Below are 19300 nucleotides of genomic sequence, written 5' to 3'. Positions count from 1 at the left end.
CTAGGTTGTCCCCTGCAAACCAAAGGACATAAGCCAATTGAGAAGTCATTTGGGGTGTGGCTGAGGTCAAAATCATAATGGGAAACTCAGTATGGGATATTTTATTTCTTTTTCGGGGAGAAATGGACAAGAAGATTTTCTCCAGTAAAAGCTAAGCCTCTCCACATTCTCTAAAAGCTTAGAAGTATCTTCTTCAAACAATCCCAAGCCAGGAAATAGGACAACACACATTCCTGGTATCTAAAGGCCGGGCCCTTGGATTTGTCCAGCAAGATAATTGCCTCCTACACACAACTGTGTGAATTGATGTTCCTGCAGCATGTTTGGCTCTTCCAGAGACTTCTTTGTGCAGCCTTTTTGGACAACTACTGGTATGGTTCTTGAGAAACTGCCTGAAAAGCAAGATCCATCAATGGGTGCTAAAATTAGTGGGTGAACATTTGAGGAGAAACCGAGTCGCTTTCTGAAGGAATTTGTTAATTACAAAGGGAAAAACGTAACTTAATGTGGAACATCATAACAGAAACACCTTAACCAATCAGTCAAGGTACCCTCTGATATGCCTTGAGAAGGAGGGTACACTATTGCTTCTATAGTATTCTTGCCTAAAGTGCGTAACTTCATCCTAGTTATGAGAAAATGTCAGAGAAACCCAAATTGAGGGACATTCTACAAGATAACTGACTAGTACTTTTAAAAAGTGTCAAGGTCAGGGGCATCTGGGTGGCTCAGTCGGTAAGCGTCTGACTTCAGCTCAGGTCATGATCTTGCGCTCTGTGAGTTTGAGCCCCACGTCGGGCTCTGTGCTGACAGCTCAGAGCCTGGAGTCTGCTTCAGATTTTGTGTTTCCTTCTCTCTCTGCCCTTCCCCCACTCACATTCTCCCTCTCCCCCCCAAAAAGTAAATAAACATTAAAAAAAAAAGTGTCAAGGTCAGAAAAGACAAAGACTGAAGAGCTATCACAGATTGAAAGAGCCCAAGGAGGAGTAGATTCTAGAACAGGAAAAGGACATTAGAAGAAAGCCTGGTAAAATCTGAATAAGGTCTGTAGTTTAGTTAATAGTATTGTGCTAGTATTAATTTTCTGGTTTTGGTGATTGTACTGTGGTTATAGAAGATGCTAACATTAGGGAAAACTGGGTGAAGGGCATACATGAATTCTGTGTACAATTTTTGCAACTTTTCTATAAGCCTAAACTTGTTTCAAAGTAAAAAGTTAAAAGAGAAGTTGCCTGGAAAAAAACCCCAACAACCACCTAGTAGCATAATATTGCCCTTCCAAGTACCTCAGTGCCTCAGTGAACCAGATGGGGGTGCATAATTATCTTCCTCCACATTCTGTGTTTAATTTCTACAAGTTGTAACTTGTGCAGCTCATCTTAGTCCCGTGGGTAGCCTAGGAAAATGATATTTCATGTTTCAAGACTAAAAGGATAAAATCGAGAAAGCCTCTCCAATTTGGTTTCACAAGCTTTATTACTTGTGAGAAATGTGTCTGTGAACAGGGAAATGCCAATGATGTAAAAAGATATAGTTTTTAAAGGCTGAAACATGGAAGAGAGATTTTAAGGCATGAGAACTGCCAATTACTTGATTTTTTTGCTTAAAAGCTGTGTACTTCTTTGGAGTCAGAATCCAATTGTTTCAAGTCTTTATTAATCAGTGACACCATTCATCAAATGGACACATTGGCATAATGAGCTCTCATAAATACAGTGTTTGTGATCTTTTTTGGATTATTAGAGTGAGGGATGCGGGTAGAAAGAGTAAAATCACACAGTCCCCCATCTACTTAGTCTAAAACATACTTACATATGCCACACCAAATTAACATCCTGTCATCTTTTCTGTTTCATCTCTCTCTCGTCTCTATTTCTCTGTCTCACTTCATCTCTCTCTCTCTCTTGCATGTATAACAAATGAACCAAGAGCACCCCCCCAATCTCTTAATTGAGGTAGTTCAGGTCAAATCATGATTGTTAATGGAAAGAAACCAAATCATTTGTCACAGAGCTTAATTTTGCCTGCACTGCCTGATTTCCTGCTGTTATTGTACTTACAGTAGATGATAAAAGCAGTTGCTACAGCCTCTTCACAGGCAAACAAATCCCAGCTGCAATCTGAATCAAAGCACCTGGGGCTGTGGATCAGCTGGGATCGAACAGCTCTTTTTCCAGCTTTGGTTGCTCCTCAGATTGATTGAAATGAACTGTACCACTTTTGAATGAAAGTTAACCCCTGCATATCCAAGTACTGTCTTTGGTCTCAAATGAGTGAGCATTCAAGGTCACTCCTGAGAAAATATGCAGGGCCCAGAGCCCTTTTTTCATTATACCACCTCAGAACTTACAGACTTTGCTCAGGTTTCTAAAGCTGCAATTCATGGGCTTGGAATCCCACATGTGCTAAGATGGAAAATGGCAGTGTACACATTGAAAACTAGAGCTGTCACCAAGAGGCCAGGACAGCAAGTTCTTCTTGGTGGGGAGAAAACAAAGCATTTGAGCATTTGTGAAAATGATAATTCTCTGGAATCCCATGATTTCAATGCTTTGTCCAGTTTTCACCCTGTTGACCAATGGCCTGTTGACTACAGAAGTGGTGCCAATTTTGAGACCTGTCTTAGAGGTGGAGAAGTAAATCTTTGGTCATAAAGGAGGATTAGCAATAACATGATAGCCAGAAGTCAAGATCAGCCTTCTGGCCAGCAACCTCCACCCCCAAAATAACCACATGGGGCTCCCTTGGGGCCACTCTATAATGTACATCAATAAGAAAGTAATCTTCCCTTTCTGAAGTTGAATCCTGACCATGGCTTATGCAGGCTGTTGTGTGTAAGTAGATGTGTGGGTATCCTGTGTTTGTCTGTGAGTGGGGGTAGGGTATTATTTGGCTTGAGAGAGGACAGAGTCTTAGAAGAGAGATTGAGGGACGTCAGGCATCCTCTTGAGCTGATCCAATTGTAACTTCTGAAACCATTGCCTTTGAAGACTTATGCTCTAGGTCATAGATTTCCAAGTCTGGCTAAACATGTGAATCATCTGAAAAAGCTTTGAAAAATACAGATTCCATGGTTCCATCTGAATCTTACTGAAACAGAACTTTTAGGAGAAGAGCCAAGGAAAAACTCACCCCTCAAAGCCCAGCAGGAAGCTTAGATGAAGATTCAGGTTTGGGAACCACTGCTTTTGACCACTACTAATCAATCACTATCCCTTGACTTTATGGGATACCAAGGATAAGTAATAAGAATAATAACTTAAAGTCTTTACACACTATATGCATGGTGCTAAGAATGTTACATGCATAATTTAGCCTTCACAATAGCCCTATGAAAAAGGTACTATTATTATTCTCAGTTGAAAGATGAGGAAGCTGAAGTTCAGAGAAATTAAGTAACTTGCCTAAGATTTTACAGCCTGTAAGTGAAGGAGCCAGGATTCATATATACAAATGGTCTAACTTCTGAGTCTAGGTTCTTACTTACTAGGCAATAATACTTTGGGATGCTGAGTATTCTCTTAGATCATTTTGGCCCCAGGATGTGGAGAGTGGAGGAGGGACGTATCAGAAAAGAATGAAGCACAGTGTATATGTGTATGCCTGTGCGTACTTGCACAAATGAGTGTTGGCAATGTGGGGAGCAGATGGAGAACTGAAGAAACTGGTAGATGGGTGAGACTGAGGGAAGAAGAGTGTGATGGGATACCAAAACAAGAATGAATTTTGGAACCAAAGACTAAAGCGTGAATCCCAGCTCTGCCATTTGTTAACTCGATGGCTTTAGGCAGGGCACTTAACCTCCCAGGGCTTTGGTTTCCCTACCAATAAGGGAACCTGCCCAAATCACAGGTTTGTAGATTATACATAAGGTTTGTAAACTGCTCTGTGCAGAACAGAGCCTCAGTTATGGTAGTCGTTATTAGATGTTAGTATATTGCAAAGAAAAAGGTCAAGAATCATCAAAGGACTGATGTCCTAAACCCAAATAAAAACTTACTATCAGAAATAATGACTGAAGACATAACTCAAAGTGTCTAGAAAAGGCTCAGGACAAAATTCTTTTAGAAAACTACCTGAGAGGGATGCCTGGGTGGCTCAGTTGGTTAAGCATCTGACTCTTGATTTCCATTCAGGTCATGATTTCAGGGTTGTGGGATTGAGCTCTGCATAGGGATTTATGCTGGGTGTGGAACCTGCTTAAGATTCTCTCTCTCCCTCTCTCTGCCTCTCCCCTGCTCATGCTGTCTCTCAAAAGGGATGGAGGGAGGGAGGGAGGAAGGAAGAAAGGAAGGAAAGAAACTGCCTGGGAGACATTGCATCTTTAGATAAAAAATAAAGTAATATAAAGCACAATTGCTTTTTGACCCATATGAAGAGTTATAGGAAAACTAGGGGGTTGATGAAGTCCTGAAGAGTAAGATTTAAGTGCTTTCATGTACCAAGATGATCATAATGGATTAGTTGATTTTCTCCCCTCTTAGCATCCTATTCTCAAAGGCAGCCTTGGTTTTCAGATGAGAGGATGCTGCTTCTAATATAGGGACCCAAGGAAAGAGACCTCAGGGAAGAACAAATTCTTCCCTGAGATGAAAGTTGCTTATAACCCACTGTGTCCATTGACTGGACATGGTCTTTGGAATTTTGCTGATGGGTTTGGACCCTGAATTTCAAAATGATAGTGGAAGATAGAAATTTAGAAGTTTTTCTACAAAAGCAAGAAGAAAGGCACTACAGCCAAATGATGACTAAGAAGGAAAAATAATAGTCCTCCATCATAGGAAGAATATAATGGTCCCAAGGAGAGTAATTAGATAACATAAAAAGGATTCTTGAGAAGGAAAATTCAGGCTCTCAGGAACATTTTCTACATGTCAGGACTTGTGAAATAGTGTTCCAAGAGAAGAGGCAGAAACTGTCTTCACTGAATCATGGAAAGTCAAGTGAAAATTGAACACGATAAAACACTCCAGCTGGGCATCTCCAATCTAGTTCTTGAAGATGCATTTGACAAGACTTAGATTTAAAAAAGATTTTGAACTATAGCCATGAGAATGAACAAGCTATTGCTTGGAAGACATGGATAAATCTCACTCATGGAAAACATGGAAATCTCATTAAGTAAAATGTTAAGTGAAAAAGCTAGACACAAAGATGCATACAGTATGATTTCATTCATTTAAAAGTCCAGAAGAGGTAAAATTAATCTATGTGCTAAAAGTCCAGTATTATAGTTACTTTGGAGTGTAGTAATTGGGAGGAGACACAGGGAGATTTCAGGGGTGCTGGTCATGTTCAGTTTCTTGATTTGGGTGCTAGTTATGTGGGTGTGTTCAGTTTATGAATATCCATCAAATTGTATACTCATGATTTGAGTACTTTTCTGTATATATGTTATATTTCAAGAAAAAGTTAATAAAATAAAGGTTTTATCTATGAACAGAGACCCTTTTATTTTTTTAAGAGAAACCTCAAATATCCAACCTCAGAGTTTATTTCTAATTGCTTCACCCCTGAAAATTTTATCTTTTCCTGAACTGCAAATTCTTCAACTTTATATGCTGGTCAGAATAATCCTAATATGTTAATTTGGGTTTTCTTTTTTTCTTTTTTATTTTTTTGAATGTTTATTTATTTTTGACAGAGACAAAGCATGAGCTGGGGAGGAGCAGAGACAGAGAGGGAGACACAGAATCCGAAGCAGGCTCCAGGCACTGAGCTGTCAGCACAGAGCCTGATGTGGGGCTTGAACTCACAGACTGAGAGATCATGACCTAAACTGAAGTTGGACACTCAACCGACTGAGCCACCCAGGCGCCCCATCAGTTTGGGTTTTCTGAGAAACCTAAGCTAAAGTGTACAAGGGAGATTGATCTGAAGCAATTCATTTGGAAGATAAAGGGAAGAGAAACATGGAAAGAGTTTTTAGGGCAAAATATAGATTTGACACCTTTGTGAGGAGAGAGGGGAGGATAGAAGATTGAGGAAGAAGAACTTGAGACCATAGCATGGTCCTAAGAAAATCTTGGCCAGTTTGATGGGATGTACTCTACTGCTCAGTAAAGGAATACTGCACTGGGCAGAAATAGTGCTTTCCTAGTATTCTTGCCATGTTCAGTCTTGCCTGGGTGCAGCCCAGAGGATGTGTGGCCTTGGCTTAAGTGCTATGATGAGTTTGGAAGGGCAGCAATTTGAGGCTGTTAGGCAAACACACTCCCAGCAAGCAGACCCTCTTGAAGGGAAATATGGGCCAGTGCATGTCCATGCCCACCACAACTAGGTATGCAGTGATGACACTCATGAGATGGGAGTTGGCTACAGCTTGCTCCATGAAGAAAAGTTATCTAGCATGCTATAGACCTCAAGATGAATGTGCTTATTTCTCTACTGCTTAATAGTAAGAAAAGAAGGAAAAACAAAATGTGTCAACGACCACACAAATATAGTTGTTTCTAAATAGAGTGTTTTCAAAGCTTGCTGAGAAACGAAGAGAGCTTCTTGAAAGAAAATCAAATGCTTCTCATATTCCATTTAAGTCCACTTTCTAGAGAATATTCCTTGAGCTACTTAAGGAAAAATGACTCTTGCTATATTCTGCCAGGATCATGGCACAAAATAATGTGAGTGTTGTGATCCTGGGGTTTTGACTCCTCTTTCGTTGATTTAATTGCCCAAATTCTCAAGACTGATAAGCTGGTGGTTTGAAATCGTGACACCTTTCCCACAACATAGAGGTTTATTTTTCCATTCATTTTTCCATCATCTGTGCCTAGAACCAAAATCCAGTAACTAGCCTGCCATGCAGCTTTAATATATTGACAAAATTGCTGACTCCATTGTGATATCTCTTCTTTAGCTATCCCTCCTGCAGGCTACCACCACAAATCCCCACAATTCAAGGAAAAGTAGAATTGTTCCACTGGCCATTCCTTAACAGTGGGGAGTCTCAAGTTATGCAACATATATAGTTGTAAAACACAAGGAGCACTTCTCGTTCAGACAAGATGATGTAGACCTATTTCTCCCTGTACCTTCCTAATAAGTAGGACTATAAACTCTGGAATAAGAGGCAACCAACGAAGATCTCTGAAAGGGGGTAAAAGGAATAGAAGGGCGTTTCTTCAGCCTGATGAAGAGGATGTATGAAAAAACCACAGCTAACATCATACTTGATGGGGAAAGGCTGAATACTTTCTCCCTAACATGAGAACAGGGCAATGATGTCTGCTGTCTCCACTCTTATTCAACAAAGCACCAGAAGCTCTAGCCACTGCAATAAGAAAAGAAAAATAAAAGGCACACATGTTGGAAAGGAGGAAATGAACTGTCCCAATTTACAGAGGTATGATTGTCTGCATAGAAAATCCCAAAGAATCTATAAAAACCTCCTAGAACTAATAAGTGAGTTCAAAGTTGTTGGATACAAGATCAACATAAAATCAGTTGCATTTCTATATACTAACAGTGAACTTGATGAGACAAATTAACACTTTATAATTGTTCCCAAGAAAATTAAATCTTCATTACATGTCTACAAAGAAGCCTTAAAACAAAACACACACTATGTTCATGGATTAGAATACTCAACATAGTAAAGATGTCAGTTCTTCCTCAATGGATCTACAGGTTTAATATAATTCTTATAAAAATTCCAGCAATTTTTATGGCCCTAGAAAGGCTGTTCTAAAATGTATGTTGAAAAGAAAGGAAACTAGAATTGTTAAAACAGTTTTGAAAAAGGAGAAAGAAACAGGAAGAATCAATATGATCAATATTAAGGCTTACTATGTAGCTATGGTAATCAAGAAAGTTTGGAACTGACAGAGGGTTAAATTTAGAGAAACTAAATGTTTTCTAAACATTTAGTTTAGAAACTAACCTAGTTTAGTTTGAAACTGGTTTAGTTTTAAACTGGTTTCTCTGTTTTTGATAAAGGCATAAAAACAATTCAGTGAAAGAAGGATATCCTATTCAGCACATAGTACCAGAGCAATTGGACACCCAGTTTTCACTTTAAATCTCTAACAAGGAACTAACTGATAGAGTAAAAGAGATAATCCAAGATGGTGGTAGTCTGCAATTTATACAAATACTCTTGTCAAGTTTTGGAGCACTCTCTTTAAGGAAAGAGGTCAGTGAATGAGAAACTAACTCTGTCCCACACAGACAGCAACGTGGCCATCGCAGATTGATGGGAAATACTTTAGTGAGTGGGATTAGGTGGTGGAGCTACATCCCCAATGGAAGACATGAGAGCTTTACAGAGAAATGGACCCAGGAGCCTAATCCTAGGGCTGAGGCCAATGCGGGAGAGGGTCCTGGAGAGGCGGACTGGAGAATTCCGTGACTCGGTGGCCAAGCGATGCTTTGGGACCAGAAGGAGCTCAGACGGGAGAAGCCAGCTTCATGTCAGACCCAACACACTGGTGGTCTGGTTCAGAAACTGGGCAGGCATAATCGCAGAAATGAAAAGCATCAGAAAATTCACCTGCAAGGGGCCGAGGTAGGCCGGGGCTGACGTTGAGCAATCTCGAGAGAGTGCTTGGATGTTGACCTGGCACAGAGAGGCCACAAATGCAAAGAACAGCAATCAAAACTGCTAGCCATCCCTAGCAAGAGAGATTTTACTCTTGTTCTCTTTTCCCCCTTCCATGAAATTGTTCTGTTCATAAAATTCTATAATTTGAGAAACTCTCCCAGCTGAAGACAGACAACATGACTGCAGTCCATTCTGTATTATACATTGATGCCCTGTTCCAAAACGAATGACCTTGTCAGCTGCTTTCACCTCTTGAACTTACAGCAACAGAAACCTTGTCAGTTATGTTGGAGAGACTCGCCATGCATGAATCGGGACAGACCTGACAGGCCATCCACACACTGGAGGTTGCAGGAGCATACGATCATTTGGAGGCATGGACCATTTGTGAAATTGACGGGCACATTCTCGTTTGTTTATAAGCTGCGTGCTAGCTAGGTCAGACAGGTTGCATCTGGGAGGGAGGTAATCACTTCCGACAGCCCGTGGGTCTGATGGCCGAGAAAGCCCTCAGTAGCTCTGCTTCCAAGAGACAGTGGCAGGGATAGAACCTCACTGTCACCACAGCACCAGGCACAGGGGACTGTGGTTTTCGGCGATCGGGGATATTTAGGGGTCGCTGCTCGTTGTGTCCTGTAACATTAACACTCCCGCCTTGGAGTGTCTCAGCAGCTATTTTTAACGATTGTTTTGGATAATCTAATTGTCACCCCAGGGCAACTTTGATGATTTTCCCTTTCTCACTGAGAGATCAGTCTGGCTCATTTGTGAATAAATTTCTAAGAAAGGAAAAGGTAAGTCTGACACCTGGAAAGAGAAGAGGACTTGGCTTGTGTAAAGGTGTGTGTGTGTGTTTCTCTACTGAGCATGATTTTCCCCGTCAGGAGACTGGGTTGTGCGGGGTCATCTCTGAGCTAGTCTATTCTTGGTCCTTTGTGTGCCAGTATTTCAACCACACTCGTGTTATAGTTGGCATCGTTTTCCCATCCAGCAAAATAGTTTACCTCTCCAAAACCGAATCTGCGTCTATTTTCCACTTAATCAAAATCCACTGCCTATTATCTCGTGCCCCATGACTCCAAATCTCCCTCCTGGCTTTAATTTTGGTTTCTGGTCCTTTCTTGCTGATAAGCATGCTCTCGACTCTGTCTCATGCAACCTGGCTTCTCCCTTGCCTTGTACAGGGCTCTCCATTAATTAGGACAAACCCTGCTCGCCTCAGGTGACAGTTGCATGGCTCCAACCCCAAACCCACTCTGTCCACCTCCTCTCTCTAGGTAAGGGGTGTTGAAGCTCCTTGGGAATAAGAGACCAAAGCACAAACGTGAGGGGAGATCATCGTGGCTAGCCATCACTTACTGAAGGCCTCTTCCCTAAAGAGAACTAAGGTAGATTCTGTGGGAGATGTAAGCCAAGGGTCCCCCTTGATGATGACAGTCAAGTCAGGAAGATGGGATGTCCTGGGGAAGACAGCTAGAGAGAGAGCAGAGCTGGTTCACAACCACTCAGAGCGGTGAGAGAGCAAGAGATAGAATAAACTCCCCCGACCCCAGGACCCTGAGCGCAGGACCCTGAGCCCTTTGTTGAGGCAGGAGTGTGCCTGTGAGGCTAGAATGGAAACCGCCATGGCCATGTACGTGGCTGGCCTTCCAAATTCGGCAGAACCGTGCGCCTCAGCTGTGTTCTTATTTACACTTGTCTTTGAAGTCAGACTGCAATATCAATTCCTGACCTACTTCCCCCCTCCACTTGTTTTTGTTAGATCTCTTGATTCCAGAATGGCCCTTATCCCATCTGGGACTAAACAAAATGAAACAAAACTAATTGTGTTACTGCATCTGTAGCTATCTCAATAGCCGCTCCCTCCCCCTCCGCCAAAGATCCCTATACAATGTGAAAATCAAACAGTATTGCAAATGAACAAGTAATGTTTGCTACTTGAAGGACCCTTTATATCATATGAATAACCTCCCTTATTATGTATGTGCATGTGTAATTTTTTTTAATTAAAAAAATTTTAGGTAGACTCCACTCCTAACATGGAGTTTGAGCTCATGACCCCAAGATCAAGAGTCACATGCTTTACTGACTTGAGCCAGCCACGTGCCCCTGCATGTGTGATTTTTTCATCTGGATTTTGTATACTCAGGACTTCTTAAAGCAGGATCCTATTATGTTAAGACCTTGGAGTTTGTATTAATTACCTATTACCACAATAATATCCTCATGTATGTTCTCCAACTCTCAGTTGCTTACAATAAGTGTTTATTCTCATTCTCACAGATGTGTAAGTGGAGTGAGGACCAGCTTATCTAGCTTGGGCTCAGTTGGACAATTCTGCTTTGGAGTGCATATCTAGACTAGCTTGGGTCCTTGATATAGATTGGCTCCAGTACTGGTCCATGTGTCTCTTTTCCTCTTTGGACCAGTAGGCTACCTGAAGCATGTTTTTCCATTTTTTATGACAGATTTACAAAACAGGCAAGCAGAAACATGTGACATCCCTTAGGAACTAGGCTCAAAATTGTCACACCATCTCTTTTGCCTATATTCTACTGGCAAAGCAAATCATATTGCCAAGACCAACATCAGTGGGTAGGAACATGCACTTCATCTCTTGTAGAACCACAAAACCACATTGATGGCAAAGGTTATGGGTACATGGAGGGGTGGAGGATTCAAAGCACTAACACAATCTGCTTTAACTGGAAGAGAGAGAGCCCGTGGGTAGAGAATGACTCAAAGGAATTTTATTAGTCTTCTTGGGCTGCCATAACAAAATACCACCACCTGCCTGGCTTAAACAACAGAAGTTTATTGTCTCACAGTTCTGGAGGTTGGAAGAACAAGATCAAGGTACGGGTTTCTTCTGAGGTTTGCAGATGGCCACCTTCTTGTCATATCCTCATATGGTCTCTTCCCAGTGCACACACATCCGTGGTGTTACTCTTTGTGTCCTAATCTCTTCTTATAAGGACAAAAGTCATGTTAGATTAGAACTCACCCTAATGGCCTTATTTTAACTTAATCACCTCTTTAAATGCCCTGTGTCACATTCTGAACTGTTGGGGGTTAGGATTTCAGCATGTAAATTTTGGGTCAACTTAATTCAGCTTGTAACAGAAATTATCTTTTAAGTAGCTCAAAGCACTTTATAGGGGAATTTACTGAATTGGTCATTAGAGGATGAAGAATTCAGGGACAAGGGAAGTGGGAGGAGTCCAAACAAAACTCTTAGGTGAATTAGACCAACCTGAGAAAGCAGCTATAGAAGAAAGATTGGAATAAAGTTCTCTTGGGACAGATGCCTGGGATTTCTCACTGCCTGAGCCCACCTGAGGTACTTATCACTGAAACAAGTCAAAGGAAATATAATAGAGAAATCAATCTACATTTCATAATAGGGGTCTGCATATTTTAATCCTGCTCACCTCAAAATCAATACAATTCAGGCCTAGTGTTCTGGTCACTTTTGTCTTGGTCACTCTTAGAAAAATTAACTGCTGGTGGTAGGGTTTGTCATTTTGAGAGGGGAAAATCCAGTCTACCGCTTGAATATTCCTAGTGGAAAGGTTAGGAAGCCCCCAGCCTGAGCAGATAGCTTTGGTGGCCTCATTCTTTGTAAAACAACAAAATTCAAAACCATCAGCAACAAAAAAAGCCCCTTTATAATTTAAATTAATAAAACCAATAAGAAACTTTACCAAAACCAGCAGAGGAGAAACGGATGGACACATTAATGTAATTAGTAATATGCTTTATTGTTCACTTAGAAGAGATTTAATCTGTGTGGTTTAAAGATGATAGCTTCTTCCTTAATTTTAAAGAGAAACTCTCCTTTGAGTGGATTAGGGGCTAGTAATGGATTTCCTAGTAATGAAATTAGTGTTAATGGATCCAGTATACAAAGACAATAGTGACCATTTAGAAGCAAAGGAAGCAGAACTGTACTATCACAGACCTCTAAACCTTTTTTTGGCCAAGTTTCTTCTCTTGTTTTTAAGCTCACTGTGCTTTCTACTCTTGAAACCTGTGAGTTAATGAAGGGGGAGTGTAGACATAATGGCAAGATCCCTATTTGCAAAAGACATCTACTTCTTTTTTATGTAATTCAAGAATGTCAAGTATCAGAATTCAGGTGGGTGCTGAAAAGCTTTTATTTCGTTCCTATTCTTTGGGGGACATGCGATTAGAGAAAGGGGGGAAAGATGTAGCAACACTCTTCTGATTTTAAAGCAAATTGTACAGATTTTCAATGAAATGGATCCAGATTGAATTAGAAACTGAACTGAAATAATGCGTACAGCCTAGAGGTATGTTGCAAACCAGCAATTACCATGCATGGCAGGGTGGCTTCTACTTATTCATTCATTCATTCAGTTATTTATTTATTGTTTATTATTCATTTATTTATCCTTTATGTATGTATGTGTTTATTTCTATTTCCCTATTTGATGACTCTTATCATTGTAGATGTTGAGTTCTCAGCCACTTATGTTAACACTCTAAGCATATCTCCCAGCAGGAAAAACTTTTCTTGAAGTTGCTGGGCATTTTTCAATAACATCAAATTAGATAGGGTTTCCTCAATAGACTGGTACCAAATATGAATACACAAAACAGAAGACTTTTTCCAGCTAGTCTTCTATTCTCACCTCTATGTTATATATCATTTGTCTTCTCTTTTGTCCTAGGCAACCTGATTCAAAGTTGTTCAACTCTAGACGAAACTCCAACACAACACGACAACATTTATTTGTTCATCACACCAATTTTTTGTCATCCCTTTGGGTTGTCTTTTGAATGACATTGCAAACTAATCTTGAGCCCTTCTTGGTGGAAAATGTGTTTTTCTTTTTTGTTATTCTTTAATTCTTTGAGTAGGTAATACATCCACATGAACCTCACATCAGAACAACGTAAAAATCTCTATGTTGAGAAGTCTCGCTCCCATGCCTTCCCTATGCTCCTGTTCCCTGTTCTCTTATCCTTTAGAGGTAATCATTTTTATTAATTTCTTATATATCCTTTTATATAATACAAGAAAATAAAAATGTATTCTTATATTCTTCTTTCTTACACAAAAGATAGCAGATATTTGGCTCTCTACCTCAATTTTTTCAGTTAGGCATACAATCAGGAGTTAGTACCAGATCTGCCCTGGGAGGTCTTACTCATTCTTTTCCTTTTTCTTTCTTTCTTTTTTTTTTTTTTTTTTTTACATCTGCATAGTATTCCTCGCATGGCTATCTCAGAGTTTATTTAACCAGTTCCCTACTGGTTGACATGGGGTTCTTCCAACTTTTTGCTGTTATAAGCAACACTGTAATGAAGGACTTGTATATATTTTATGTCTGTGAAAGTGTATCCATAGACTAAATTCCAGAAGTGAAATTATTTGGCCAATGGATAAATACATTGAAAGTTTGATAGATACTATTTGCTTCCAATTAGAGTTGTACCATTGTGTATTACCTTATCATCCACCCCCTAGCAGTGTGTTCGAGGGCCTGTGTCCCTGCAGCACAGTAGGAAGTAGATACACTTAGAAACCTAACTTGGTACTTAAAGTGCTCAACACTCAAACTGTGTAACATTTCTGCTTGCTGTGACCATCTTCTCTAATGGTATAACTCCAAGTAGCATTGACTGAACTTTCTGCTCAGTACAACTTTATCCTTTTATTTTTTTAAATTGTGAAATACAACACACCCACATAGAAAAGGGCACAAGGCAAGAATGTATAGCTTAATAAAGTATTGTAAAATGAACACATATGAACCACAACTCTGGTGAAGAAATAGAACATTTATAGTGCTCCAGAAAGCCCTTGGTGTGTCCCTCCCTCCCGAGAAGGAAGTCACCATCCTCCTAGTATTCAGTCCTTTGCATTCTTGATGCTTTGACTTCTTATATATTGTAAGCTTAAACATTCTATCTTAATTTTGCCTGGTTTTGAACTTTATACAGATAGAATAATATAGTCTGTATTCTTTTCTTATTGTGGTAAATTATACATAATATAAAATTTACCATAGTAATCATTTTTAAGTGTACAGTTCAGTGATGTTAAATACATTCTCATTGTTATGCAACCATCACCACCATCCATCCCCAGATCTCTTTTCATCTTGTAAAACTGAAGCTTATACCCATGAGACAATAACTCCCCATTCTCCCCTCCTCCCAGCCCCTGGTGACCACCATTCTACCTTCTGTCTTTAGGATTTTGACTACTCTAAGTACTTCATATAAGTGGAATCATATAGTATCCATTTTTGTGATTGGCTCATTTCACTTAATGCCCTCGAGGTTCATCCATGTTGCAGTGTATTGCCTTCCTTTTAAAGGCTGAATAGTATTCTCCTATATGGATGGACCACATCTTGTTTATCCATTCATCTGTTGATGGACACTTGGACTGTTTCCACTTCTTGGTGATTGTGACTGCTATAAAGATGAGTAGAAAAGTATCTGTTGAGCCCTGCTTTTAATTCTTTTGGTGTGTATACCCGGAGGTAGAATTGCTGCATGATGTGCTTCATATAAATAGAATAATATAGTTTGTAGTCTTTTGTGTCTGACTTGTTTTAGCTAAATTTTGTTGGTGCAGTATATCCACGTTGATGCATATAGCTATAGTTCATTCATTTTTGAGGTCTCTTCCATTGTAGGAATATGCTACAATTTATCCAATCTATTTTGTATATGTGCTGCCGACCATGAGCACATATCCGTTCTATTTTGATGGATCTATGAGTTGTTTACAATTTGGGGCTACTACTACCAACAGTTCCACTATGAACATTTTGGCACATGCCTCTGCTGCACACTTTCTGTTTGGCATACATCTAGGATTGGAATTGCTGACTCAGGGATATGTACCTTCAGCCTTAGTTAACTTGGATTGTGTTACTGTCAAAATAATGAGAAAACCTATTAAGTTAAACAGGTACAGTTTTTGAATTTTATTTTAAAACTCCTTTTAAAAGATAACTTTTTTTTTTAGGTCTTGTATCAAACTTCTGTTTTGGGGTACATGTAGACCCCACATTTGTAAATAAGGTTTCTGTGTAGGACACAGAAAGATGACTGCTAATGTCTCCTAGACATCTAGAACAGGAGCCTGCAAACTAAAGCCTCACAGTCTGTTTTTGTAAATAAAGTTTCATTGGCACAGCCATACCCATTCATTTACATATTGTCTATGGGCTGCTTTTGTACTACAACAGCAAAGTTGAGTTACTGTGACAGACTGCATGGCCTACAAAGCCCAAAACATTTACTAGCTGGCTACTGGTGCTATGACAAATTACCACTAAAATAGTGGCTTAAAACAACACAGATTTATTGTTTTATAGTTCTGTAGGTCAGAGGTCTGGCAGGGTGTCACTTGGGCTAAAATCAAGGTATTGATAGGGATGACACTCTCTTCTGACAGCTCTAGGGAAAAATCTGTTTCCTTGCCTCTTCCAGCTCTTCCAGCTTCTAGAGCTGCTTGCATTCCTTGGCTCCTGGCCCCTTCCTCCATCTTCCAAACCAGCAGTGTTGCATCTCTGTGTGCCTTTCTTCCATAGTCATATCTCCCTCTGACCACTGCTGGGGAAACATTTCTGATTTTAAGGACCCATGTGATTATATTGGGCCTATTCTGATAGTATAGGATAACTACACACACACACACACACACACACACACACACACACACACACACCCCGCCAGCAAAGATCCTTACCTTAATCACATCTTCAAAGTCTCTTCTACCATGTAGGGTATCATATTCATAGGGTCTAAGAATTAGGATGTGGACATTTTTGTAGGTCATTATTCTGCTTAGCACACTAGACCTTTACAGAAAGTTTGCTGAATTCTGATCAAAAACAAAAGGTCAGGAAATTTCTAGTTGGCATCTAATGTAATCTAATAGAAATATAGCTTCTTAGTCAAGAATTTGGCATTTCTGTAATCCCTAGCTTGTCTCCCAATCCACCTAAAGTCACCGCAGCAAATGAGACAAGTGACAGGGCTACATTATTGACACTTGAGTACTGTGGAGGAGTTAAAATGTGGACAATCCCTTGATGTCTTTCTCTTGCAAAATTCTCTCTGTCGTGTCTGACTTTCCCAATGGATTTAAGTATGCTTTTCAGCATCAAATTCAGTCATAATCTCTCCCAACAGGCCAGCAAATCCTCACTCATCTTTTAGTCTTCTGATAGGCATTAGCATTTTCCAACTCAGTTGAAAATGACCTCCCTGAGATCACATTATAAAGCCCTATTAAACACGATTGGCCATATAAAACAATCAACAGCTACCTTTCCCACATTTACTGAACAGGTGAATAGTCTGTCAGCCTGTCTCTATCTTCCTAGCACATTTCCTCAGGAAACAAATATTTAGGATGCACTGTTTGCCTGTTCTTTTCACTCTTGCTTTTCAGCACTTCTATATGATAATCATCTTATTTATTCCCTTCTGAATTCCAAGATCATATATCTGCCATTGTGTTCCTTCCTAACTGTAATCTCCTCATTATCAACTCTCAAAATGGTATTTTGTCCTGTTTCCTTTAAGCCATTAGTACTTTAGGCTGAGAGTTCATTCAAAGCTCACTTTAAATATTTTCTTGAAGATCTTGTTGCTTTACTCATGTTTTCCAATCATCATGTTTTAAAGGACTTGTTGAATCATCCTTAATTTATCAATTTCCTTGATTTTTTTTCCCTTGAGGGAGAAAGCTATACTTATAAAATATAAAGGGAAATAAAGTGATTCTAATATTTTAGCCACCTGGTACTTATATATTCAATGGGGATAGACAATACATTTTTTAAGAGATTTAATTTTTTAAGTAATTCTCTATACCCAATGTGGTACTTAGAACCCCGAGATCAAGAGTCGTATGCTCTACTGACTAAGCCAGCCAGGTGCCCCTAGACAATAAATTTTAGTGTAAGTTTTGGAAAGACTGAAACATTAGGATTTCATGTTTTGTGTATATTTTTGAAATTTCTGAGTGAATCTTCCAGTCAAAATCTATAAAAATCAATTCAAAATTCTTTCTCTTACTATTTGCAATTGAATGTATCTTGAATTTAACCTATTTAAATGTGTACAATATAAATATTTTTGAATAGAAATTCCATACTAGATAGCATAAATCCTTGTTTCCCTATTAGATAGCCCAAGACTGTTGCTTCATCAAGAAATATCAACCCCCCAGAGAAGTCACTAATGTGTAGCCAAAGGACTGGTCACTGGGGCCTCTCCTGCACCTGACTTGAGACTGGGAAAGATTCCAGGTACCCAAGGGATGTAGGTTCGACCAACAGGCATCAGCTGGGAGTCTGTGGTTACAGCTGCAAGATGATGGTTGGAGGTAGGCAGGGGCTTCCACTAGCGAATTGTCTGTCAAAAACCGTGCATAACAAGGGCTTTGCTGAAAATGTTCTTCAGATGGAGTGGGTTTAGGCAGGGGGATTGCTGTGGAATCCAGGAGAAGATCTCAATCAAAGCAGGAAGTGTGGTAGAGCTGGGACTGGGGGGCACCAACCAGGGCTAATAGAGTAGATATGGCTAGGGAAGACATTTGGTGATTAGTTGAATGAGAGTGTCAAGGGCATGCCTGATATAGATCAGAAATCCCAAGGTGAGATCAAATCATGATTGCTGCCTGAAACAAAGGGTCAAGGGGCTTGATTATATGAAAGCCCCTTTGGAAGTCCCTTTGCGGGGCAACCAGCCCTCCCCAGATCAGAGCCCTCAAGTGAAAGGATGTCCAAGGTAAATGACAGCATTTAGATTCCAATATGTTATAACATTAAAATGTTTAATAGAAATCAATGTAAAATTCTGCTTTTAGGTTTAAAACAATCATTTGTGGAAATAAAGAATGGGGAGACTTGACTTAATAGTGGTCTGTATAAAAATTCTGAGGAACTTCTGTTGATCAGTTCAAAATTAGTCATCAGGGCTAAAAAGCTGCCCTCAAACTCAATCTTAGCATTTCCAGAGTATCTTACAAAAGTTCTTTCAAAAAGGTTTTTGTGGTCAAATTAGTTTGGAAAATACTACGTACTCTCTTGGAGATTTGCAGTGGGTTTAAGATGGTTAAAGGCTCAGGAGAGATATGTGATAAAAAGTCTTGATTAACTTTAGTTGATCCCGTGTCTCAATCAGGATAGGATAGGTTATGCTATAAGAACAAAAATCCCTCAAATGTTATTGGCATAAAATAGCAAAAGTTTATTTCTTATTTATGCCATCAGGGGTCAGTTGAGGCTCTGTTTCTTGTCATTACTGGCTTGAGGCTGAAGAGGCAGTCACCATGCAAGTGATGGCAGTAGAGGGAAAAGAGAATATGGCAAAGCATGTGCTTGCTCCTAAGCTTCTACCCCCAAAATGATACACTTCCCTTCTGTTCATGTTCTGTCAATCAAAGGAAGTCACATGGCCACACAGTACAGAGATGCAGTTTTACACTGGACAGGAAGAGTAATTTTCTGAAAATTTGAATAAAGCCCCCCTCCTAACAATGGGCCACAAGACTCTCTAAGATCTGGTCCCTATTTGCTACTCTAATCAAACCTCATGCCATTCTTTCCTACCTCGCTTGGTTCTAAGAGTGCCTAAACCCGCCAGGCTCTTTCTGCCTTAGGGCCTTTGCTCTTCCTCTTCCCTTTGCCTGCAAGGCCCTTTCTTTACCTGTTGGGCAGTTAGTTCCTTCCCATCCTTCTGGACTCAGCTTCATAGTTGCCT

Source organism: Lynx rufus, unplaced genomic scaffold (genome assembly GCF_022079265.1).
Source record: "Lynx rufus isolate CCGP_SWC_20201006 ecotype Redwood Valley unplaced genomic scaffold, mLynRuf1.p SCAF_14, whole genome shotgun sequence".
NCBI lineage: Eukaryota > Metazoa > Chordata > Mammalia > Carnivora > Felidae > Lynx > Lynx rufus.
Note: the sequence above shows the minus strand (reverse complement) of the source record.